The following is a 25797-nucleotide window of genomic DNA, read 5'->3' on the forward strand; positions in this document are numbered from 1 at the left end:
TTGCTGTTGTGGTAATTTCCATGGATTCCAAGGAGTTCCTAGATAAACAAGTCATAGTAACACAAAGCACTAAAAATCATTATTAATTGCCCGCAAACCTGATGCTACAGTGCAACACTCTAGGGCAGTGATGGTGAACCTATGACATGCGTGTCAGAGGTGACACGCGAACTCATTTTTTGGTTGATTTTTCTTTGTTAAATGGCATTTAAATATATAAAATAAATATCAAAAATATATGTCTTTGTTTTACTATGGTTGCAAATATCAAAAAAATTCTATATGTGACACGGCACCAGAGTTAAGTTAGGGTTTTTCAAAATACTGACACGCCGAGCTCAAAAGGTTCGCCATCACTGCTCTAGGGCAAGCATGTTAAACTCAAGGCCCATGGGCTGCTGGCCTCATTTATTTGGCCCGTGTTAGCCTTTGAGTTTGACATGCTTGCTATAGGGAAAGATTGGATGGGTGCACATGACTTTGGTTTAAGGTTCAAATAGGGCCTTTTACTTCTCCTACTGCACAACTGCCCTTCCCCCAATTACATCTTGAAATCTTACGATTTTCTCTACCTGCTAGAAGGAAATGAAATGGGAGACGGGTGACAGCATGGCAAGTCTGAGAAGCAGCACGTGGCTCAGTGCACCAATTCCACGTGGGGAACAGAAGGAAAAGCACAGAGAGAAGATGTGCCTGCCCCAAGTGGCCCACTTCCTCTTTGTCTGAGTAAAGATAGGAGAAGTACGGGACCCTGCAGAGGGTATGGCAATCTTGCCTCCTAGGGAAATGTGGCCTTTTCTCATTCCTTGTCAAGGCCCCAGCCATGACGGGCATGGAAAGTATTGCTTCTTCTACATAATGTATCACCACACCTCATCATCCACATTAGGTCCAACAGAGTATAAACACTCAAGCCTGTTTGTTGATTAAATAAAGACTTGTGCTAGAGACAGTGGAGGCCAGCAAAACCACACAATTACCCACACACTAGAAGAATTAAAAATCTATTGAGAGGGATCAGAAATGCACAGAAATTAGTTGATCAATACCAATTTATTGTGCAATGTGCTAGGACTTGGAGATACAAAGGCAAATGAGACAGACGGTCTGTCCTCCATGAACCCATGTTCTGGGGATGACATAGTCAATTATACTAATACCTCTGGCAAGAGCTATGACAGAGCTAATATGGGACCACAAAGTGAGAGATTAACCTGCAATCAGACAAGGAGGACTTTCTAGAGGAGAGAAATCTAAGAATTTGGAGAATGAGTTAAGGTGAGAAAGGAAGACAGGTAGGCAGAAGGAATAGCAAGAAGTCATCAAGGCTTGCAGAATTCTGCACATTTGAGAATGAAAGTAAAATTCTGCATGGCTAGAGTGTAGGTTGTGTATGTGTGGGATAGGTGTTGGTTTGGGAGGGGACATGATAAAGTTGGGCAGCCAGAAAGTGGCAAATGATGCTTAACTACAGCTCAGTGGAAGATCAGATGAACAGAAGGTTGATTGAACTTTCAGAGTAGAAAAGAAATTCTTCAAGAATGAGGTAATAAGAAAAATAATTCTAACAAAAGCTACTACTCTGGAACCTTTAATATGTCATACATGTTTGACACACACCATCTTGTATCCTCACATTCTCTCTTTGATTGTCCATATTTTATAGATGAAGAAAATGAAGCTCAGAGAGGTCAAGTGTCTTGCCCAATCACACAGCTGGTAAGGGACAGAGTGGCAACTCTAGCTCATGTCTGCCTGCTCCCCAAACAGACGCTCTTAATGTCTAACTCACATAATTTCGAAATGCACTTGAAAGGGAGGCAAAATGTGGAAATGCAGAGATGAGGTTATATCTTTTATATAAAGTCCACAGCACTGTCCACCCCCAGAGATCTAAGGAACCGGGCCCATTAGGGTGCCTGAGCAGCTACGAAGATTACAAAATGGATCCCCAGGGATCTGCATTTCCCTCCCTAATGCTTTCTCCCAAACAAAACTGCTGTCATCTATTGCAGGAGACAGATATTCACCCTGACGTTGCAAAGAGCAATTTATAAAAAGTGCACCAAAGAAGTAAAACCTAGAACTGGCAGCTGATGGTTGGACAAACTGGGGCAGAGAATACTTCATTATTATTTAGTTTTCCAAGAAGAGTGCACAGTTTCATCCTGTTTATAATATTAATTCACTGATATCACAAAAGCATCTCATCAGCAGTCACTTCTACAAATAGAGCATTGACGCTTTAGATATTAACATGTGTTAAAAATGTCATTGATATATTAAGATTTTCTGGCTGTCTATCTAAAAATAGATGGAAAGCCAGAGGGAGGAAGGAGGAAGACACAGAACTGACTAATTCAATCAGAAAATGAGGAACCTATTCTTGCACAATTAAGTCTTATTTTTGAGCAACGCAAGTAAACACCTGAATCTGTTTCATGTTGAATTCTATGCACCAGCAGAGTGTGATGCAAAGGAGGGAAAGGGAAATGAAAGTATGTGGAATCCAGGGGATTTAATATTATGCTTTACAACCATCTCACTTTGCATGTGGGGAAAACAGTCTCAGGTTGTACCACTCAGTGTTGGTCAGTGTTGCTTGGTGTTAGAAAAGCTTCAGAAATCAGAGTTCTGCATCAGCTATTAAAGGACACAACTGGTATATTTTCTTTAAAAAAGTGGAAAGCTCTGTTGGTGTGGAAACAGCCCTGGGAAGACTTGGGCAAAGGAGTTGGAAAGAAAGAAGAGGGAGCATGAGCAATGTTTGAAGCCTACCATTTGTTGGGAGTGTTACAGATGCGTGTTTTATCCAACATGATACTCAGGGCGGCCCTGGAAAGGTGGACAGTCAGACCCACTTCATGAAGCTCAGGAAGTTTAGTCACTCGTTTATGAATAAACAACTCAACTGGCTTTACTTATCCTTGTCCCCTGAGGTGCCAAGCCCACTATCAGCTGTGCAGCCCAAGGATGAAGTTCCCACTCTACACTTCAACTTACACCTTCACCTCGGCCCCTCGGTCTCTCAGTGCCACGGGTGACAGTGTAATCACCTGGGCCCACTGCTCACCACCCAGAGTCCCTAGAGATTCAGGGACCCAGGGATGAGCCCCTTCCCTTTGCCTGGCCTAAACCTTCACACTGGTTCCTATTCTTCTAACTTTGGGCAGAATTGCAGAGCAGATCAATGCTGCCCTACATTACACACAAGGTTGCCTACTTCAATTAGAAAAAGAAGAAAAACCAGTAATTGTACAATTAAGTCTTGTATTGATGAACTGTACAAATAATTAAAGGTCTAATTTTTTGCCTTGAATATAACTCATCATAGCAGATGTTCCAGAACAGGCCAGGGAGCCATGCCACGTGAGGTGGCAAAGGGCATCAGGGAGGAGGGAAGGGAAAAGAAGAAATTTGCGGGATTTAAAAATAAATACTATGAAAAAGGAGGCTGTAGTTATGTAGTGCAAACCAGTGCTTTGATGTTGCGGTTACTATTTTTAGGGCCCTCTTAAGCTTCCCTGAAGCCCTACAGCCATAAAGTAAGAAAAGAAGGTTCCTCCCTCCCTCTCTCCCTCCTCCTCTTCCTCCTTTTCCTCCTCCTTCACCTTAACCTTCCCCTTCTTTTCTCACTCATCTGGTCACTGAAATTGTAAATATTTTCTTTTTATTTCCAGACTAAGACTTAGCTCAAAATGACTTATAATAGCCCCTAATTCATTTTGCACCTGCTTTTTAATTTTTAACAATACATATTGTTGTGGGACAATACTTGCTTAAAGTAAAACTAAATTACACTACATGGAAGACTATAAAATAGAAAGAGAAAGCTCTTTACTGGTCCCATCCCCAGGTCTTCGTTGGTTCTGACTCTAGCTGGGAAGTAGCATTGGGGCTGAGCACCCCTGCTCTGGCTTCTTTTTACCCAGGTTTGTAGTCTAGCTCTACTACCTCCAATCTCTGTGATTTGGGGAAAGTGACTCACCTGCTCAGTTTCCTCAAGTGAAAAACTCAAGGCCATGACCTTTCTCTCAGGATTGCTTGTGAGGTTAAATGAACTCCCACATTAGCTACTCCAGCACAGCCTTTCAGATCCACAACATATCTGAACAATTGTTTAAGTCTAGATATTATATATAGAGGATGCTTTATTCCCCTTAAACTATTATGTGGGCCTTTTCCAGTGTCTGCTGACATGAACTCATCTTCTCAAATGTATATTCCATTTTTTTTGGATGTACCTCCTCAGTTCTTCACTGATGGAATTGAGAAGGTATCTTATCTTCTGTAGTTTTGTTTCCTTTGTAGGCAGTGCTGAAATAAGCGTCATAACAGACATTTAAAAGGCTCCACAACTGTATCACTCAAGTGGGCCATTTGTTACATGAAGTCCTATTGGGTTGTTATGATCCACTATGAAAAGGTGACAGGAAGAATTCCAATAGGCATTTTGCTTGGACTTTCTTTCCCTGACTGGTCCCAAGGCAGTTAATTCAGCAAAGGGTTACCTGGAGCCGTGTGTACAAAGACGAGCCAGCACAGCTCTGGGTGTGGAGACCTGAGGGTGTGATAGAGAAATGAGCCATAGATACTATGGAGACATGGAGGCATTCAGCACGACAGAAACAAATGTGACCTTGTCTCCCAATTTTGGTAGAAAATCACTGTTATTTATATTATTGCTGCTCTCTTAAGGTCTCTTGGGTTTGGGCTACTCTTAAGATTTTTTTAAAGGGAATTTGGTGTCAGGACCCCTGAGGCCTGAGAATGACCTGGGTCTTAGAAGAGCCTATCTGGGTTGATCTATTCTTCCCTGTGTCCTGTCCCCTAGGCACCCCATTACAACCACAGCCAAAGAGCACAGTTAGAAACCTCTGATTTTTGAGTTCTCAGCTGCTCAACTCCCCAGCGCTTAGGAAAACATATCCCTGCAACTTTCTATTTCAAAATATCACAGGCAAAAACCACTGAGACTTGGGTCTGCAGCAGCAACCAGAAGGAAAATCAGAGAAAACAATACACGGGGAGAGGAAAAAAAGAGCTGACATTTTCTTCTGGACTGAATAATGCATTTGAATGTTTCATTTTGCTGTAGATGGAGAGGGGCTTAAAGGGGAAAGAGGTGAGAAGGGAAAGAAATGAGAAAGAGAGAGGAACATGTAAGCCCCAAGTGATGGGCATTGTAATCTGGAAAGTTATTTCTCAGCTGGGCCTAGTTTTAAAGTTCACCACTGAATTATGTGTTGCATGTTTGGAGACTGTCCCCAGTGTACCTGTCACACCTGTAACAGACTGTGCTGGGTGTGAGATGATTCTTCCATTTCAGGGCCTACTGGAACCTGTTCAATTTCCCTCTCTGGGTCGTCTTTCTTCTTCTTCTTTATATTTTTAAAATATATGTTTGTTGATTTCAGAGAGGAAAAGAGATGGAGAAAGATATAGAAACACCAATGATGAGAGAGAATTATTGATCGCTGCCTCCTGCACACCCCACACTGGGGATGGAGGCCCCAACCCAGGTATATGCCTGGACCAGGAATCAAACCATGACCTCTTGGTTCATAGATCAATGCTCAATCACTGGCAGAGCTATTATATTTTATTTTATTTACTTAATCTCACATCTCTTTTTTTCTCACAGTTATTTTTAAGATACAGAGTAAAGGCTCAGTAAATGTTTGCATAAAGCCATGTAAACTTTCCTTTCCCATAATAGAAATTATATTTAAAACCACAGGACTAGACCAAATCCACACTAAAAATACTTGGGACAATATATGAACTCTGTGAAGCAAAATATGCTTCACTTTATCCTAAATGACTGTCCTTAAAAAGTGTGTGAAGAAAGGCTGCACATACCTACAAGTCTTTCATATATTATGAAAATATACATTACAGGTATTATGAACAAGCTCTTTGGAAAACAATTTTTCTAGATGGATGCAAATTATAGTTAAGACTTCTGCAACTTTCTTAATTAGCTTCTAGTATTTAAAGAAAAATATGATTTCACCAATTAAATTTTAACAGTACTCAAAATAAGTTGCAAAACTTAAATGCAAAGTAGATGAAAAATTTTATTAACATTTGGCACAATTGCTTAAGAATAAAAACTCCATATCAAGTTCTAGTAAAACTTAGCACATAAAAGATAATCTAAATATATGGAAAGGGAGAAGAGGAGAAAGACAGAAGGAGGAAAGAAGAGAGGAGAAAGACAGGGAGAGAATGACAGATGAAGGAAAGAAGAAGGCAGAACATCTGTATGAAGGGGAATAATTGCATTACTCTCTGATATTACATAGAATGAGCAAGCCTTTCAAAGGACCAAACATTTACTGTGAGTGGGTGGCAGGGGGACTCTCGATGGGGAGTCCAAATGGAAATTATTTGAAAATTTATTAAGTTCTTGGCCACATCAACAGCAGGAAGTAAAGAGGAATGTTTAAGCTCCTAGTTTAATGAACTAGCTTCAGTATCAGACTAGACTAGTTCCTTTCTCAGCTTTTCTACTCAGTAATTAGATGGCCTTGGACCAGCTACTTAACTTCCTTGGGCCTCAGTTCCTTCATATGCAACATGGGAATAACTTGTAGGGCCACAGAGAGAATGAGATGACACAATACCTGCTGAGAGTATAGCACAGAGTCTGTACAGATCATGCCCTTTGTTGCGGCTATTCTTCTTCTTCTTAATTACTACTACTGTTACCCTTTAGGAAAATAATAGCTCAATATTTAGAAAGAACCCTACATGTATTTATTCTCATTGCCCCATCAATTCCCCTCCTGGAAATGAATCTCCAGAAAATAATTTAACAAAAAGATAAAGCTAAAGTGCTCATCACTATAGCATTAGCCATAATTGTCAAAAAAATGGAGCAACTTAAATGTCCATCAATAGGGGAATCATTTACAGTAAATTATGATGTATCAACATAATAGGGTATTATGCAACCATTACAATAATTATGGCAATGTAGCATCATGAACAAATGCTTACCATTTAATGTTAAGTGAAAAAAATAGAATGATATATACAGTACAACTGCAGCATTGTAAAAAGATGCATGCATATTGGCAAGTACTGGAATCTTATATGCAGAAGTTGAAATAATTATGTATGGATGTGCACTTAAAATATTTTTTTCCCTTTTACAAATTGTTTTATAATATTGTTTTGAAACCATCTATTCAATAAGGAAAACCAGGCAGCAGGAGATTACTAAGTAGGCATACTTGTTATAAATCATATCAGTGAATTAGTGTTAAAACTGATTTGCCTAGAGACATGCATACAAGGGCTTTGGGACATTTATGTGGCAATATTTATAAGTAATAAGCAAACAGCTAATACTTATGTGACTTTTACTATGTGCCAGGTACTATCGCCTGGGCACTTAATTCATTTTATACTTTGAAATTTTCATAACAACACTGTTTTAGAGATAAGAACACTAAGGCACCGCGTGTTTGGGATTGTCCATAAATAGTGGAATGGGATTCAAATCTAGTCAGTCTTATCCCAAAATCCATGCTCCTAGCCTTCAGACAGGAATGGCTTCATGGGTGTGCGGCCAATGCAGTCACCCCGTAAGGAGCCCCCTGCTGGGAGGACCCCATGTGTGGGGTGTAATGCTCTGTTGTTGCTGTCCTTAAATTCTAAATAATTATTTCCTCTTTGAATTAAGTAAATTCTGATGGGACAATGGAAGAAGTGCCAAGGTCTTGGAGCCACTGTTCTCCTGTGGTTCTGCCCCTGAGATGTGTTCATAGACTCTGCTCTCTACCCCTGGTGCCCTGGGCCCTGCCCACACTCCACCACTCCACCCTCACCTCACAGCCACTGCCACCCTCCATCAGGGTGGTGACCAGATCACACTGGCAGAGCAAAGAACATGTTTCATCCTCCTCCTCTATCTCCAGTGGGGGCCTGCACGAGGTTGGGCCTGTGCCTGGTGCCATCTTTGGGTGGCACAAGGCTGTGGGTGTCTTTCCCTGGTTGGTATCACTATGATGCATTCCCTTGATCCAGGTACTAAACACCTTGCTGTTGTAATGAGCGACTGGAATCTCTGGGGTGTGGCCCCTCTGCTATGGGTGAGGACAAGGATCTGTGGGAAGTGGAGACTGATCAAGGCCCAACTATCTATTTTTAACTGAACCCCATTTATTACAAAGGTCACCCTACATTCTGATATGGTTTTATATATTCACATAAAAGCATAAATGTGATTAAAATGAAGATTCCTGGCCTTGGCCTACCACAAATCAGAGGACACAGTAGAAGGAGAATCACAGAAATGATATTTCTGCCAGTGACCTGAGATCATATGTTCTGTACAATTTTATTCAGAAAAGATGATTTAGCCCATGGGTAGAAGTATATTATCTTAGCTGTCTCCAAAACCGGAAGTGATAAGCCAGCTTCTGGCAGACATTGTGTCATCCAATAGCTGATGGTGCTCTATGGGTAACACACATGATGGTCACCATTCCCCTGGGATAAGAATCCAGGTGTGCCATACCCTGTCACCTATGTGGACTTTCACTAGTCACTTCATTCATTCATAAAAGCTGTAAGATCATCTTATCTCAGGTTGTTTTGAGAAGTAAATTAGGCAATGTCATAAAGTAGTTATTAGTATGGTGCCTGGTACAGAGTAAGGACTCAGAAAAGTTTATTTGTATGTCAGGCTTATTCAGCATCCTACACACTGAAGTGAGAACTTTGTGCCTCAGATACCATATGGGAAAGGAACGATGAAGGATGACATTCTGTTGGGAGAGTTTAAGAACCAGATATTTTAATCCTCTTATGAGTTAAGCACACCTGCACAGCAGGTACTAACAGCTAGAACCAATCTATATATTTTCTCAGAAACTTATCTCCAATGTGCTCATATATTCCTGCAAAAGACTTGGTTGAGTTCACAAAATTATGTGAAATGCCACATGGTAGAGAAAACTTTGGTTTGAAAAACCAGAACAGGTGCTCTCAGTTTATTTTTTATCCATAAAAATAACCTGAGCATTTCCAAGTGGAGTCTGATAGTTTGAAATTTCAAGTGGATTATTTGATGCATAGAAACTCCCCATTGGAGGGAGCCTTTCATTTATGTATCTCTGCTAATTAATAAGTTAGTGATAAGTTAGCTAGACAGTGAGGAAAGAAACCCATATTGTGACAACTTTGAATGTGATAAAAAAAACTTTGTATACATGTCTAAAACCAATTTGACAGACATAATTTACAACAATAAGACAAATGTGCCTATTTCAAGTATACAAATCCATGACTTCTAATGAATGTATACATCCCTGTGACCACTGCTTCCATCAAACTATAGAATATGTCCATCATTCCCAAAAGTTCCACTGTGTCCCTTTCCAGTTAATCCCCCACCCTCTACTCCAGGAAACCACTGACCTGATTTCTATTACAGTAGATTGATTTATCTAGTCCAAACCTTCATGTATGTGGAATCTAACACAATAGATTCGTGTGTTGGCTTCCTTTGCTCAGGATTCTTCAGAGAGAGAGAGGGAGGGAGAGACATTGATATTATTATAAGGTACTTATAAGGTCTTGGGTCACAAAATTATGGAGGCTAGGATGTCCATGACCTAATGTCTACAAGCTGGGGATCAGGAAAGCTGGTGGTATAGTTCAAAGGCCTGCTGGCCAGAGAGCCAATGGTATAGACCAGGGGTGGGCAAACTTTTTGACTCGAGGGCCACAATGGGTTCTTAAACTGGACTGGAGGGCCGGAACAAAAGCATGGATGGAGTGTTTGTGTGAACTAATATAAATTCAAAGTAAACATCATTACATAAAAGGGTACGGTCTTTTTTTTTTTTTAGTTTTATTCATTTCAAACGGGCCGGATCCGGCCCGCGACTGTAGTTTGCCCACGGCTGGTATAGACTCTAGTCTGGGTCTGAAGGCCTGAGAACCAGGCATGCTGAGAGCAAGGGGAAGGTTGATGTCCTACTTCAAGTAGTGAGGCAAAGGGTGAATTCAATCTTCTTCCTCTGTTTTGTTCTATCCAGACCTTCAGTGGACTGGATGAGGCCCATCCACACTGGGGAGGACCCCTGCTTGACTCAGTCCACCAATTCAAATGCTGAACTCACCTGGGAACACCATCCTAGACATAATGTTTAACCAGATATCTGGGTACTTGCTGGCCCAGTCAAGTTGACACATAAAATCCATCATCACAGGATGAACTGAAAGTATTGGTAGTTTCTTTTGTATTGCTAATTAATATTACATACCATGGAAATACCACATTTTGTTCATCCATTCACCTGGTTTTGCACATTATCACAATTTTTGGCTATTTTAAATAAAGATGCATGGACATTCCTATATATGACTTCTTAACGAAAGTATATTTTTATATCTTTCAGGTAAAGAGACATTTTCTTTCTTACTGAGGGAATTTAGGACCATGTGCTAGGCATATATTTTTATCCTTGTAAGATACTGCCAAACATTTTTTTTTCTTCAAATGCTTGTGCCATGTTGTGCTTCCACCAGTCACATGCAAGAAATATTTGTAAATTAATAAAATATTTCTTCATTAACTACCTTATGGGCAATGAATACAGAGGACTTTAAATTTCCACAGAATAACCCCACAGCAAATTTCTCTGTAAAAATTGTTTCCTTCTTCTTAAAGGATAACAAGAAGGGTCATGGTACATATTAAATTGATCACAAAACTGCTTTCAGAAATTGAAGTCTTCAGATTTATGACTGTTGTAAAAATAAGTTTCGGCACAATGCTATATACATACAGTTTAAAATATCATAAATTTGACAAAAAAAGATTCAAAGTGAGCAATAGAGGTAGTATGCTATCAAGCAAGAAAAGCTGCTTATATTCCAACTCAAATAGTAGACTCGGGGTATATATTGCTTCCCTCTCCTGTAATATGCTAGTAGGATCTTATCCTATGTTACAGAAAAGTAAATAGCCTTGCCGTAGGGGCCACTTTTATCACTATCTTAGCCCATTTGGGCTGCTATAAGAAAATATCGCACCCTGGATAGCATATAAACAACAGAAATTGGTTGGGTGAGGAGGACTGTCTCATTGGATCCTCCTATGGCAAACAGGGCAGGGGAGCTCTGCTGGGTCTCTTTCCTAAGAGCACTAATCCTATCCCTGAGGGCTCCACCCTCATGACCTAATCACCTCCCAAAGGCCCCTCCTCCTAGCACCATCACTTTGTGGGATAGGATATCAACATATGAATCAGGGAGGCGGGAGTGAGGGGCACATAAACATTCAGATCATAGCAATCTCACATTGTAGTTGCCTTCACACTGTCCACAAAAAGCAAAAATAAAATAAAATAAAATAAAATAAAATAAAATAAATAAAAAAAATAGAGAATGATTACAGGACTACAACCAGTGCTGACTAAAATTTCAAGATCTGTCTCCATAGCATCCTGGCATAGACCCAAGGAGGCAGAAAACCTTCAGAAAATGAATTGTATTCCTCTTTGCACCTTCCATGTCCAAACAGTCTGCAGGGATCCCTGGGCGCTCAACAGGTGTCTGGTAAAGGGGGCAGAACGTGCCTTTATGCCCTGCAGGTCACCGTGAGCTCGGATCATACTGACATGCAATTATTAATCTCTGTATAACACTTCCCGGGCTTCAAAAGTCATTCTTATTTGTGGCCTGCTTGATTGAAAGGCTCTTCTATGAAGCCTGTAAAACAGGAGCTATTTCCCGGTGAGGAATGGAGGCTGAGGGGGATTAATTGGCTTCCCCAAGGTCACACTGGTGACATCACTGCCATGAACCTGGTGTCCACTGAAGACCTCCTACCCTCCAGCTCTGGTGCTCCATGAGTGACCCTCACGCTACCAGTGAATTTTGTACATTGAAAAATATTTCTATTTTCGCTCCATAGTAAGAGTTTTGTGATCTGAATTATAATGTCACCCTTTTTCATCTCTTCTTTCTTTTTGCCTTTGTGGTGGTAGCCCGAGGTCCATGGTGGAGGTGTGAATTAAACTTACAAGTTCTGATGACAAAAGTCCCTGGGCCGTGCAAGAGACCATGTTTATACATAATAATCTCATCAGGGGGTTATGAGGCCTAATTAATTACTGTTTGCAAAGCAGCCTGAAATAGAAAGATGAAAGGTTTTACCAGAGTGTACAGTATCGATGGCAGTTTAAGCAGGGTGTGTACAGAACTAGCAGAAATGACATACAGACAGTGAGGCAGACAGTCAGTGGGAGGGCTCAATTAGTGGAACACCTGCAAACTCCTGAGGCTCAAATCCAAGCAGATCAACCTGTTTCTTCATCCTTCAGCTGTAGTTGGATGAGTGAACCACAAACAGACAACCTTAGCAGGAGCTTGGATTTGACCTGGGAGGTAGACCATGTTTATCTTTTCTTTTGAAGGGTTGTGTTTACAGTAGACAGATCAATGGAGTGATAGTTCCCTGGTCACTTTTACTTATAAGGCCACACATGGAGCTGTTTACATTTTAATAGAAATTTGCACTCCCTGTAAAGAATATTTAAACTGTTATTTGGTCTTGTAATTAAGACAAAGGATGAGGTCTATGGCTCAAATCATGGGAAATGTACAAGTTCAATGACTGAAAGTAACCTCACAGGGTGATCTGTCTGTAAGTTCCTAATTTGGCAGGCCAGGGAGGGCAGTCACACCCCAGGCCTGGAACTTCTTCTTTTTTAAAAAAAATATATTTTATTGATTTTTTACAGAGAGGAAGGGAGAGGGGTAGAGAGTTAGAAACATCAATCAGCTGCCTCCTGCACACCCGCTACTGGGGTGTGCCCACAACCAAGGTACATGCCCTTGACCAGAATCGAACCTGGGACCCTTCAGTCCGTAGGCCAATGCTCTATCCACTGAGCCAAACTGGTTAGGGCCATAACTTCTTTAGTAAGAGGTATGTCAGCCCTGTCCATTGTTCTTGTGCATCTAGGTTAACACACCTTGGGAATGACTGCAATAACCCTCTTTCAAGACCCCTCAAAGGCATAACCACCCTCGAGGAAGCACATAATCTTGTTAACTATCTTGTACCTTACTTTCTCCCACCTTCATGCAATTTTCCTTACATTCCTACCTTCATTCCAAGTGTATAAAATACACTGCAAAACTGTAATTCTTGGGAGCATTTGAGATCCTGCTTCCCACCATTCTGTCAGTTTGGCTCAAATAAACTAAAAATTCTCTACAGGTTTGATTGAATATTATTATGTTGGCAGGTCAGATCTGGGCTGCAGTTCTTTCTACTTGATAGTTGGGGCAACTTAACATCTTGAGCCCATTTTCATTGTCTAAAAAATGGTTTGCTGCCAAGGGGAGATTTAAATGAGTGTGGATCAGGGTACCTGGCACCTTGTGACCACTCCACAACATAGAGCTTTCATCATGTAGGACACGGACCTCACATAGCACCGCCCAACTTCTTTATTTAGGAAATGCGGAGCCTCAGAGAAGGAAGCTTGTTTAATGGAGGCAGAAGCTAGTCTATAAACTAAGTGAACATAACCCTCAATCCAAGCTTTAGATCACACACTGGATAAACACCAAGATACCTTCAGGGAAACTGAGCCCCTTATGATTCAAAGAGCTTGAATTATTTTATTTTATTATAGTATTATTTTAAAATACATTTTTATTGATTTTAGAGAGAGGGAAGAAGAGGGAGAGATAGAAACATCAATGAGAGAGAAACAATGATCAACTGCTTCCTGCACGCCCCCTACTGGGGATTGAGCCCACCACCCTGGCATGTGCCCTGACCCGGAATTGAACCAGGGGCCACTTGGTAATTGGGTCAGTGCTCAACCACTGTGACACACAGGCTGGGCTATTGTTGTTTTTTGAGAATAAGCTTTCAAGTATTCCTGGGTTGAATAAAAGATCGGGATTGAAAACTCACCTTAATCACTCACTGTGTGATCTTGGGCTATGCAGAACCTTAGTTTGCCTTCTGCAAGAATTGGGATCATATATTGTTATGAATGGAATGTTTGTGTTCCCCCAAAATTAATACATTGAAGCCCTTACCCAATGTGATGATATTAGGAGGTTGGCCTTTGGGAGGTGATTAGAATTAGATGGGGTCATGAAAAACAGCAGTGGGATTGGTGTCTTTATAAGAACAGGAAGAGACTAGAACTTGCTCTCCTCCATGTGAGGGACACAAGAAGAAAACAGCCATCTGTAAGCCAAGACGAACTTTAATCATGCAGGACACAGACCTCACATAGCCCTCCTAACTTCTTTATTTAGGAAATAAAGAAGGGCTCTCCCTAGAATCTGACCATGCTGGCACCCTGGTCTCAGACTTCCAGCCTCCAAAACTGTATAAATTAAGATTTTGTAGTTTGAGTTGCCTAGTATATGGTGTTTTATTATAGTAGCCTGAGCTAAGAAATACCTACATCTCTACCTACATATCTACATATAGATATCTAGATATTGATATAAATACGTAATAATATTTTGAGACTCAAAAAGTTCAAACATCTAACCCTGTACAGACATGAAGATGTCCCATAAACACTAGTTCTAATCTCCCCTTTCCTTTTAGTATAGAAGGCAATATTTGAGCTTCAGTTCCTTGTTGGCTGAATGACCTTCTTGGTTCTTGGACAATAGTGGGTGCTTGACACTCATTCCAGATGCTAAGGTGTTTTGGGATAATGAGGGGAAACTTCTGATGAAAAATATATTTGTCTGTGCAGTTTCATTATTATTATTATTTACCTGCACTTAGAGCAACTGCTGGGGAGCCAAAAGCACCAGCAGGTTAACAGGACTGTGATTTATTGGTATCTTCCCGTGGGCAGGAGCTGAGTGTGTCCTCAACCACCCAACATTGCCTTTATTCCTTGGAACAAAATTGCAAGAGACTGCAGCTTCCTCCACCGGGCACTGAAACAGCAGGTGGGGTTAATGCATTTCACAGCGAATTCTGATTTATAAAATATGCTTAGCAACTTATGAATATGGATGTGATTTCTGCAAACAAAAGGTTGCTTGGCTCCCAGTTGGGGAAGACCATATTTAAGAATGCAATGTCATGGCAGGACCTAAGGGGAGGAATGAAGAAGTTCAAAGGGTCCAAGAGGAGGCAAAAATAGATGAAGATCAGTAAGAAGTCAGGAAACAGAGGCTGCCCTGATGCCACAGAGAGACTGGCCGAAGAGAGTGCAGGAGATAAATCAAGAGGGATGAGAGGAGGTGAGAAAGGTAAGGTGGAAGCCCAAAGCAGTTAGGAAAGAGAAGACCGAAGAAAAAGGTCAAAGCTACCTTGAACTACTAATGTCTTCAGAGAGAAGGGAGGAAAAAATTCTTCATAATGGATTGAGAGAAAAGTTGTGAAAGTCTTTCCTGTGGCATTTAAACTAATAAATATGTATAACTCGATGGGCTGTGTGGTGTGTGGTGTATGGAAACACAGCTATTTTTGGTGTATTCAATTAAAGAATGCTCAGTAGGATACAGTCAGGTTTCCTATAGGACTGATCTCATGACCAAGGTTAAAGACTTTCTCAAATACTTAGAAGTTCGAGTTCGGTTATACGACTTGATACTTGGACCGATCTTTAGGTATTAACGGCATTCTCAACATGGTTTGATTGGCTCATTCAGACACTAAAATAGCATGGGGGGGTGAAGAAGGAAAGGAGACTGACATTTCTTGAGGGCCTACTGTGGTTGGGCCTTTCATATAACCATCTAATTCATATTTCCTAAAGAATGTGGTGACTTTATCTCATTTGATTTTTTTTTTTTTTACTCAAAAGGAGAGGGGCATCATGTCATCTCTAGCTTATTTGTATCCACCCTGATACGGGGTCAAAATCACTCCTTTCCTACTCTTAATTCATGTGGATAATATGGAAATGACTTTCCCTGAAACTCCAGGGATGGCAAACATTTAATCAGAGAATCACATCCATCTGAATATAATCATCATTGGTTAGTTCAGAGATGGCTAGAGGACCCAATACTCAGGGGGGAAAAAAGACGTCATCAACAAAATATTTCAGGAAATTCTCTTTAGAAGAGGCAAAAAAATGGAGCAAAGTAGAAAACAACTTTTTATGAATATTTACAATGATAAAAATAATAGTGATAATAAATTTTACTGAGCACCTAGCTGCTTTATACAATCCCTGATAGTCATAATGATTCTGAAATTTTGATGTTATACCCAGTTTGCAGATGAGTAAAACAAGTTTAAATGTGTTTAAGGAACTTACTCAAGTGCCACGGCTGGGATGCAAATCCAAACAATGCCTCCCACCTCTGCCTTCTATTGCCCCTGTTGTTCAGCCAGCCTGTGCTAGCTCAAAAGAGAATACTGTATTTGTTTATATTGTTCTTCAGATTCTACAGATAAGTAAAATCATATGGTATTTGTCTTTCTCTGACTGACTTATTTTACTTAGTATAATGCCCTCCAGGTCTATCCATACTGTCACAGATGGTAAGATTTTCTTTCTTTTATGGCCAAGTAATATTCCATTGTACATATATACCACCGTCTTTTTTATCCACTCATCTATTGATGGGCACTTGACTTGCTTCCACAGCTTGGTTATGGCACTCTAAAGAACAATATAAATGAACAAACAAAACAGAAAGACTCACAGATGCACAGAACAGACTGACGGTTGCCAGAAGGAAGGGGGGTTGGGAGAGTGGATGAAAAAGGTAAAGGGATTGAGAAGTACATATTGATAGTTACAAAATAGTTATGGGGATGTAAAGTCCAGCATAGGAGCCCTGACTGGTTTGGCTCAGTGGATAGAACATCGGCCTGCAGACTCAAGGGTCCCGAGTTCGATTCTGGTCAAGGGCATGTACCTTGGTTGCAGGCACATACCCAGTGGGGAGTGTGCAGGAGGCAGCTGATTGATGTTTCTCTCTCATCGATGTTTCTGACTCTCTATCCCTCTCCCTTCCTTTCTATAAGTAATCAATAAAATATATTTAAAAAAAAAAGTCCAGCATAGGAAATAGTCAATAATCCTATCTAATAAAAGGGTAATATGCAAATTAACCATCACTCCATCACAAAGATGGCGGTGCCCAGTCCTCTCAGCCCCACCCGAGTCCCCAGTCCTGGGGGGTGGCTGCTGAGAGTGGACAGCATGGCAACGAGGCAAGTGTTCCACACCCTGCCATGGATGGGCTTTTGGGCCACAGAGAATCTCTGGGAAGCAGGCACCGAGCGGCCAGGCCCCGCAGAGAGTTACTGGCACATGGATTCCTGTGCAGGGCTACTAGTCTATATTATAAAAGGCCTGTGGCCCTAACACCGTAACAACCAAAGACCAGCATTGGTGTGCGGGGCTGTGAGCACAGCGAGGTGCGTGGGTGGGTGGGGCCACACAATTTCATGTGCTGGGCTTCTAGTATTTTAATAACTATGTATGGTGCCAGTGGAAACATCAGGGAGAACACCTTGTAAAGTATTTGGTTGTCTAACCATTAAGCTGTATACTGGCAACTAATACAAAATAATATCGAATGTAAACTGTAATTGAAAAAAAATTAAAGAAAAAAAAAAGTTTAAAAAAGACGATGTTTTATTTGCATAGCCCTAATTAGAAGAATTATCTCATTTGTCTTTTCCATATATCTTTTAAAGTAAATAGAGAAAGTAATATTAGCTCCCTTTTGTAGAGAAGAAAGGAGAACAATGTGAAAGGATACAGGAATTGCCCAGATTCACGCTCATTCATCCAGAAATATTTTGTGCTGTGTATTGTGTGGAAACCTAGGACTATGTGGTCAGCAAATGTATGATTCCTGCACTCTCGGAGGTCTGAACCTTGTGAGGCATTAATGATGTCATCACAGAAACACATATGTAATGGCAAGCTGGGAAAACTACTGCATGGAAAAGTTGAAGTGCCATGAGCATGTATAGTATTCATTCTGAGAAGGATGGGTGGAAGGGCCTGTGCACTGGTACTCACAGGAAGAGGACAGAGTTAACTGGTTGGAAGTGGAACAGAGTAAACAAAGAAGGAGGGGCTTGTCAGGACATCCCATAAATAGACTGAAGCAGGGGGAATAGGTTCCCCAAACAGAGGGCTAGTAATCTGGGTGCTCATAGAGCAAAGGCGAGTATAGCAGAGGCTGGCCAGATAGAATAGCAGAGCCTGGTCATAGGGTGTCCTATGAGCTGTGTGCAGACATTTGTTTGTTACTGTAGAGAAGTAGCAAGATCTTGAGGAGTTGTAAGCAGAGGAGTGACTTATGCATTTTAAAAAGGTCCCTCTGGCTGCAGGGTGAGAATCTATTAAATGAGATTTGGCCTGAGGCTGGGGAGGCTGGGAGGGAGGCTCTTCCAGGAGGGAGGGGGTGAGTGAGAGGAGGGTGTGGTGGCCTGAACTGGGAAGTGTCAGAGGAATTGATGAGAAGTTGGTGGATTTCAGACATGAAATTAACATAACTCAGACTGATTGACTTGGGGGTTGAGGAGAGACTAAAGAAACGCAGAGCCAGTCACCTGGGATCCAAGTCTAGGACTGCAGGCAGCGTGACAAGGACCGCGGGAGCCAGGGACTCGTTCTTAATTTAGATCTTCACGATATCTGGGCAATGAGCGAGGTGAGCATCGGGACTAAAGACACTCAAACTGGTTAGGAAATGAGGCCACTTCCCAAGTTCTGCAGTGGATGCTGGACTTGTGGGAACCTGTGGGGGAGGGGGAGGGGTGTGTGTGTGTGTGTGTGTGTGTGTGTGTGTGTGTGTATGAGAGAGAGAGAGAGAGAGAGAGAGAGAGAGAGAGAGAGAGAGAGAGAGAGTGAGTTAACTTTTTTCTCCTGCCCCAGTTTCTATGAGCTGCTCTGTCTTTTGTGTTCTTTGCCAAGAGGAAAGAAAACAGATTGTTCTTGCTCAGAGCATTCAGCTGACTCAACTGATGCCAAACCAAAAAAAAAAGAAGCCCTAAGAACATAAGAATTGCTCATGTGTAGAGAGCACTTTACAGTTTACAAAGGGCTCTACATTACACTCATAAAACTGTAAACCCTGTGAGGCAAGGCTCCTACTATTAATTTTACTTCAATTTGAAAGACAAAAAATGTTCTGAGAGGTTAAATGATGGGAGTAAGCCTTACAATATATTTGCATCAATTATATCTGACCTTAGTTCTTCTTTCACTGGTTCTATCGGGCTTGACTTCACCACGAAGGGGCACCTAGGATAAGGAGGACCTTGTATGGTCCTTCCCCATTCACCAAGCCTTTCACACCAGGCACTCACTTTCATCATCACAAGACCCAAGTTATCATCCTCATTTCAGATGAGGAAACAGAGGATCCCAGGTGCCCAAAGTTAAATAGCCAGCAAGGGTAGAGTTGGAATCTAAACCCATTTCTTCTTCTCAGGCCCTCTGCCTCCTCCCAGCTTCACTGTTAAGCTAAGAGGAATGGGACCTCAGGTTTGGAGAGAGAGATTTAACTAATTCAAGTGTGATGGGGGTTGAGGATACTCTCACCAATCTCGAGTTAGGTTAACAATCTCATCTGAATGAGGCCTGGTCTGCAGCCCACAGGAGGGTTGGGTTAAGAGCAGCTATCACTGCAATCTCCTAACTGGAAATCTGTGGGATTCTATCTCAAGCCACAGAGCTCTGATTTAGCCAACTCAGCCTCAACCAGGATGTCTCTGCTACCATCTCCAATAGCAACAGCTCATCCCCACTTCTAGCACACCATTCTTCCCTGCCAATGGGCAGGCACTGACCACCAGAGCCTGCTGGCTGCTAGAACCAGCCCTGAGGCTTCAGGAAGAATCAAGTTAGGTCAACTTCCCAAGTTAGGATAAGGCGAAGACGAGGAAAGGAGTAGAACAGCCACTAAAGGCATTCTTTTGGGTAATGAAACTATGGTTTCTGAGGATGTACTGGGAGATGCACGCATACACATGTATTTCATAGCCCAATGAAGGAGAGGATAACGCTATTTGGCAGAGAAGAAATAGAATCAGAGAGGTTATACTGCTGTTGCAAGGCCACACAGCTAGAGAGTGGCAGAACTCCTATTAGACCTCCTGTCTCTCTGGTTCTAAGGCCATGCTTTTCTCACATTTCCACACTTCCTCGTATTTTATCATCTCTATTGTTTTGAGACTCTATTGGGAGTATTCCTGGTCTCATTTCTATTTCTCTCTCAAGGCAAAGACCAACAACCACCTGCTCTATAAAGCTCTCCTTTTCCCCTCAAGTGAAATGATGGGAGGAGAACAGAGTGTCAGAACTAAGAAAGCCAGGAGGAGCCATTGGAAAAGAAACCCACAGCTCTGAGCTGCAAATATTGGCTGTTTTTCTATCACCTTGCTTGTGGATGCTGGAAACAGACTTGTGTTGATTATGTTAATGAATCCTCTGTGATTCTCCATTGCTTACATATAATTAAGATGGCCTTTTAAAAAATACCTCCTTCCAGAGTTTGGGGAAACTAAAGTGTTTGTTTGGATTGTAATAACTAATAACAGAAAATATGGCAACTGCTTCCAAAAGAACTGCAAGAAATGAGCTGCCTGGTGGCAAAGGGAGATATTGAAAGAGAATCCAAGCACTGTAGGAGGCGTATTGGGTTCAGGATAGGGAGGGGATGGTCCTATTCTCTTCCAGTCACCCTATTAGGAGGTCTCCCCAGTGCCACATTTTGGGAAGAGTGTTGACAATTGGATGGGGTCCAAACGAGAGCTCCTAGATAACAAAAGGGCTGGAATGATTCCTTACTGGGCTTGTTAAAATGAATGAACTCTTCTGGGCCTCATTTAAAACATGAACAGATTCAATGCAATTGGTATTTCTCAGTTGTACTTCTTTACTTGTTAGTTGTTGGTTATTTGTTCATTTAAAGAGCATGATGTGGAGTAATCAATCACAGATCACTTTGAGGATTTATGTTCAGGTATGTATCAATCACTTGCTATGTGCCTGATGCAATTACAGATGCTTGGATGACCTCCATGAACATGGGTCTTGGTTTCACGGAGCTCACAGTCTCGTTGTGTGGGATAAAATAAGCAAGTAAACTAAGATATGAAGAACATAATTTCAGATTGTGATAGGGGATACCGAGAAAACAAAACAGAACAGTGAGTGTACTGTGATAAACAATGATGGATTAAGTAAATCATTTGGTGCCAAGAAGGAGATATTTAAGATCTGGATGACCAGAAGGAACCAGGCCGGCAACAGATTTATGGCAGGGCGTTCCAGGTAGAGGCAATAGCTGGCGTGCATTTTCTGAAGCAAGAATGATGGGGGTGTTTTAGAATAGAAAGAAGGCTGAGGTAGCTATGGTTCAGGGAGTTAGGGGGAGAGCGGTAAGGCCTAGTAATGAGAATGCATTTTATTCCAAGTGCCATGGGAGGAAGCCTTTGGAGGGTTCCCTATGAAACAGTGACATGTGTTGTGTGTGTGACCTGCCATTGAATCGGCTCTGACTCCTGGTGACCCTGTGAGTGAGTGAGGGCCACAGTGTCGTCCTCAGTAGCCCTGCTCAGCTTCTATAGACTCACGCCCGTGGCTTCTTCTATGGGGCCAATCCATCTCGTATTTGGTCTTCCTCTTTTCCTGCTGCCTTCTGTGTTTCTCAGCATTACTGTCTTTTCCAAAGAACTCTGCCTGCTCACGATGTGCCTGACACAGGATCACTTCAGGTTTGTCATTTTTTGCCTCCAGTGATGTTTCAGGTTTAATTTGCCCTAGGACCCATTTGTTCGTCCTTCTGGAGGATTTGGGTATCCATAGAGCTCTCCTCCAACACCTGATTTCAAATGAATTGAGGGCTGTTGTTCTTTTTCCCTATCAGTCTTCTTCACTGTCCAATTGTCACATCCATACATAGGAATTGGGAGGAGGAAGGTGTGGATGACCTTAGCCTTGGTTTCTAAGGACACATCTTTGTTCTTGGTGATACTTCTATTTCTTCCATTGCTATCCTTCCAAATTTCAGTCTTCTTTTGATCTTTATGATTAAGACATCAAAGAAGGACCTCTATGTAATGAGAAATATGGACCTTATCCATAATAACTTATGCATACTTATAAAGTTGAATATTGTTTGAGAGGCTCCCAGCTGTTCCTAAATCCCATTCACATTCTTCCTTAATTTCATAGAATTTTAAGTCTCCTCCTAGTTCTCACATAAGCATACTTGAGAGAATTAGGATAGTTTTAGCTAAATGGCAATAATTAACAATCTTTGATAATCTCTGAGCAAACAAGTTTGCATTTATCAAATGGGATGCGGCCACTAGCCTCAAACGTCTCAAAAGTAAGGCTTTTGTTTTCTTGTTTATTATAGTCAACACTAGTGGCCCTGCGCATGAATCCGTGTGCAAGTAGCTCGCTGCCGCTTGCCTCAGCTGGCTGCCCCGCCCACTGCCGCTCCTAGCTCTCCACTGCAGGTAGCTCACTGACCCGCCCTCCTGCTAATCAATCTAATCAGTCGTTATGCATCATCCTGTGATGACCATTTGCATATTACCTCTTTATTATATAGGATAATGCTTGTTTTCTAGACTGGATTTTGTCCAACCCCACAAATCCATACGGAGAAGTCCTGGTTCTCGGTATCTCAAAGTAATTGTATTTAGATATAGGATTTTTAAAGATGTCCTTAAGGTAAAAGGAGGTCATGATCCAATATAAATGATGTCTTTATATTAAGAGGAGATTAGGACACAGACTTGAGTGTGCCCAGGGGAAAGATCATGTGGTAACAAAGGGCAAGAGTGGCCATCTGCAACCCAAGGAGAGAGGCACCAGAAGAAACCAACCCTGCTGACACCTGGGTCTTGAATTTCCAGCCTCCAGAACTGTGAGAAAATAGATTTCTGTTGTTTGAGCCAACTCGTCTGTGGTAATTTTGTTATGGCAGCCCCAGCAACTAACCCAGCCTGCCGTAGCATATATGATTCTCAGCCTTCCCAACTACATCCTGAGCACCTCAAGGCCAGCAGCTGTTAAGCTTTGTGCCTAAGGTTCCCAGAACTGGCTCAGCACCAGTGAATAAATCCAAACATTTCATAAACGTGGCAAACCCAAGGAGCTTAAGTGATTTTCCCAGTGCACTACATACCAACATAAGAACCTGAATTGGAGAAATCTCAGAGATGGTCATGAGTATAAGAGTCAAGGTAGCAGCACTGATGATTTAGGACCCACTGAGAACAGATACCAGGAGCTCAAATCCATTCAAGGGGACGACATCCAGGCTCACTCAATACTGAAATGCATATGCTTGAAGGAGACTGCCAGGTCCCGGTTATGGCAGATGGGGCCCGTCTGCCCCTCTCTCCACATCAGACCTGTCACTCTCCACCCACTTCCTAGCTTTCTCCAAAGGCAGGAAGAGTTGTTCATCAGATTGGTCAAGTCTGAGTCACCAACTGAACTGCCATTAATAACAGACGGGATAACTGAGCTTAAAGAAAGCAGGGACCGGGTATTAGCATCTTTCTTGCATGCCCTTTATCTCTTCAAGAAGCAGCAAGCACAAGCTACGCCAGGCTTCCCCTGGGAACCGGCTACGAATCTCCTCCTGGCAGGCTTGAGTGAGCCAGCACAAGTCAGATGTAAGGAGCAGGAGGATGTCGACTTAGGCTTTGAAGCTACCCATCAATTCCAACTCAGCCTTTTGCTATGCTATTAGAAACTGGCACACAGTCGCATAAAGTGGGGAATTGGATTCGCGTATGCTCACAGCTCCTTGTTTATCTTCAAAACACCGTGGGTGGGAGAGGGACATATTTCAGATCCCTGTCTATGTAAACCCTCTCTTTAGCTTCCCGATTACCTCGCAGCCCCAAACCATCCCACCATCACCGGAGCTCCGTGATGTTCGCACAGAGACAGTTGGGCTGCACGTGTGTGGGCGTTTAAGATCCTGTGAATTACGCAGATCCTGGCTCCTCTATCATCAATTATTCTGGTCCTTCACGTGGGCCTGCGGGGGCTGCCGCGTGTGATTTCTGGTTCTCGCCCTGCAGGGACTCTTAGCAGCCTGACCTTTTGCGTCACTTCTGCACTGAATCCCTTTTCTTAAATTGTAATGCTCCCAGCCCCCAGCTTTCTCTCCTCCACACCCCTTTGGCTGGCGCGCTGATGCCTAACTTGCATCGCTACCTCTCAGGTGCCCCTTCTCCCTCTCAACTGTGAAGCGCATCGCCTAAAAAACAAGTCAGGTGTGACTTTCCTCCCTTTAGTTTCCTAAATTATTTCCTAAAATAATGGGGACAGTGCAATATTCTAAAAGGGTAATGAAAAAAATGAACTTTCTTTGCTTGGAGCATTGAATTCACTTTTAAAATTTAAAGAATATATGTAGACGTACAGGGTGGGGCAGAGTAGGCATACAGCTGTGAGTACATGAAACAGGGTTTGTTTTTGTATTATTATTCATTAATTATTGTACTATTTCCCACAAGAACAACTATAAACTACTTTTGCCCCACCCTGTTTACATACACACACATACACAGAGAGAGAAATATATATATCTTGTATAAAGAATAGTGCTCATAATGAAACATTTAGCTGCTGAAGATAAAACAAAAAGTAAACTATACAAAGGTATGTCTAGATACGGATGCAATTTGATTTCCCAGTCTGCTGGCAGGAACAGCCTCTGAGGTCAGCTGCTCAGAAGCATCCGGTTCCCGTCCTAATAAAGATCTGGTGGCATTTACGCAGGACGTGCTGCCGGGTCACGCTGCCGCCGCCGTTTCATTTCTGTAGTTCCCCAAAGCGAGAATAATGTCAACCTCTCTAACTGCTGGCATCTGGGAAGGCAGGAGCAGGTCCTCGGACACGCACCGGGCCTCCCCACATGTGTTCCAGGGAGCGCACTGCGTGTGGTCTGGCTCAGGCTTTACTTCCCTCACCGATACAAGTCTGTGCCAAGTCATGGGATCGAACAGCTGCCTCCATATTTAATTATAATTGTCGTCCTCTCTTTACCTGTACGTTTCTCTGTTGAAATATGCAAATATCAAATAATAATGAAAGATGGCATTGAAATAGCATTTATCTCCCAAGACCCCCTACGGGCATCTCACAGTGGAATCTATATTTAGAACTTGTTTCCAAGGCCACCTTCTTGGCTGATGCACTCCAGTCGCATTTTAATTTATATATATTCCCTAGATAGCTTAAAGTTATTGATTTCTGATATAATCCCATTTGATTAGAGACTATACTCTGAAAGATGAGACCTGTTTAATGGTGCAGCATATGGTCTATCTTGATGAACATTTTACATACATTAGAAAAGTTTGCCTGCTCTGTAATTTCTGGGTGTGGTGTGGTAACCCTGTCATTTACATCAATGTGGTTGACAGTGTTTCCAGAGCTATATCCTTACTGGATTTTTTGTTATCTAGCAAATATTTTTAATGTTTAATTTTCTTTCTTTTTTAAAAATTTAATCCTTACCCGAGGATAATTTTTCCATTGACTTTTAGAGAGAGTGAAAGAGAGGAAGGAGAGAGAGAAGAGGAGAGGAGAAAAGAGGAGAGGAGGGGAGAGAAAAACATAGGAGAGAGAGAGAGAGAGAGAGAGAGAGAGAGAGAGAGAGAGACAGACATTGACTGGTTGCCACCTGTACATGCACCAACTGTGGCTTAGAATCAAGGGCAATCCAGGTGCATGCTCTTAGCTAGGGCTAATTTTATTTTTCAATTACAGATTACTTTTAATATTATTTTGTATTCATTTCAGGTGTACAACAAAG

The sequence above is a fragment of the Myotis daubentonii genome, chromosome 11, assembly GCF_963259705.1.
Source record: "Myotis daubentonii chromosome 11, mMyoDau2.1, whole genome shotgun sequence".
In the NCBI taxonomy this organism is placed as follows: Eukaryota; Metazoa; Chordata; class Mammalia; order Chiroptera; family Vespertilionidae; genus Myotis; species Myotis daubentonii.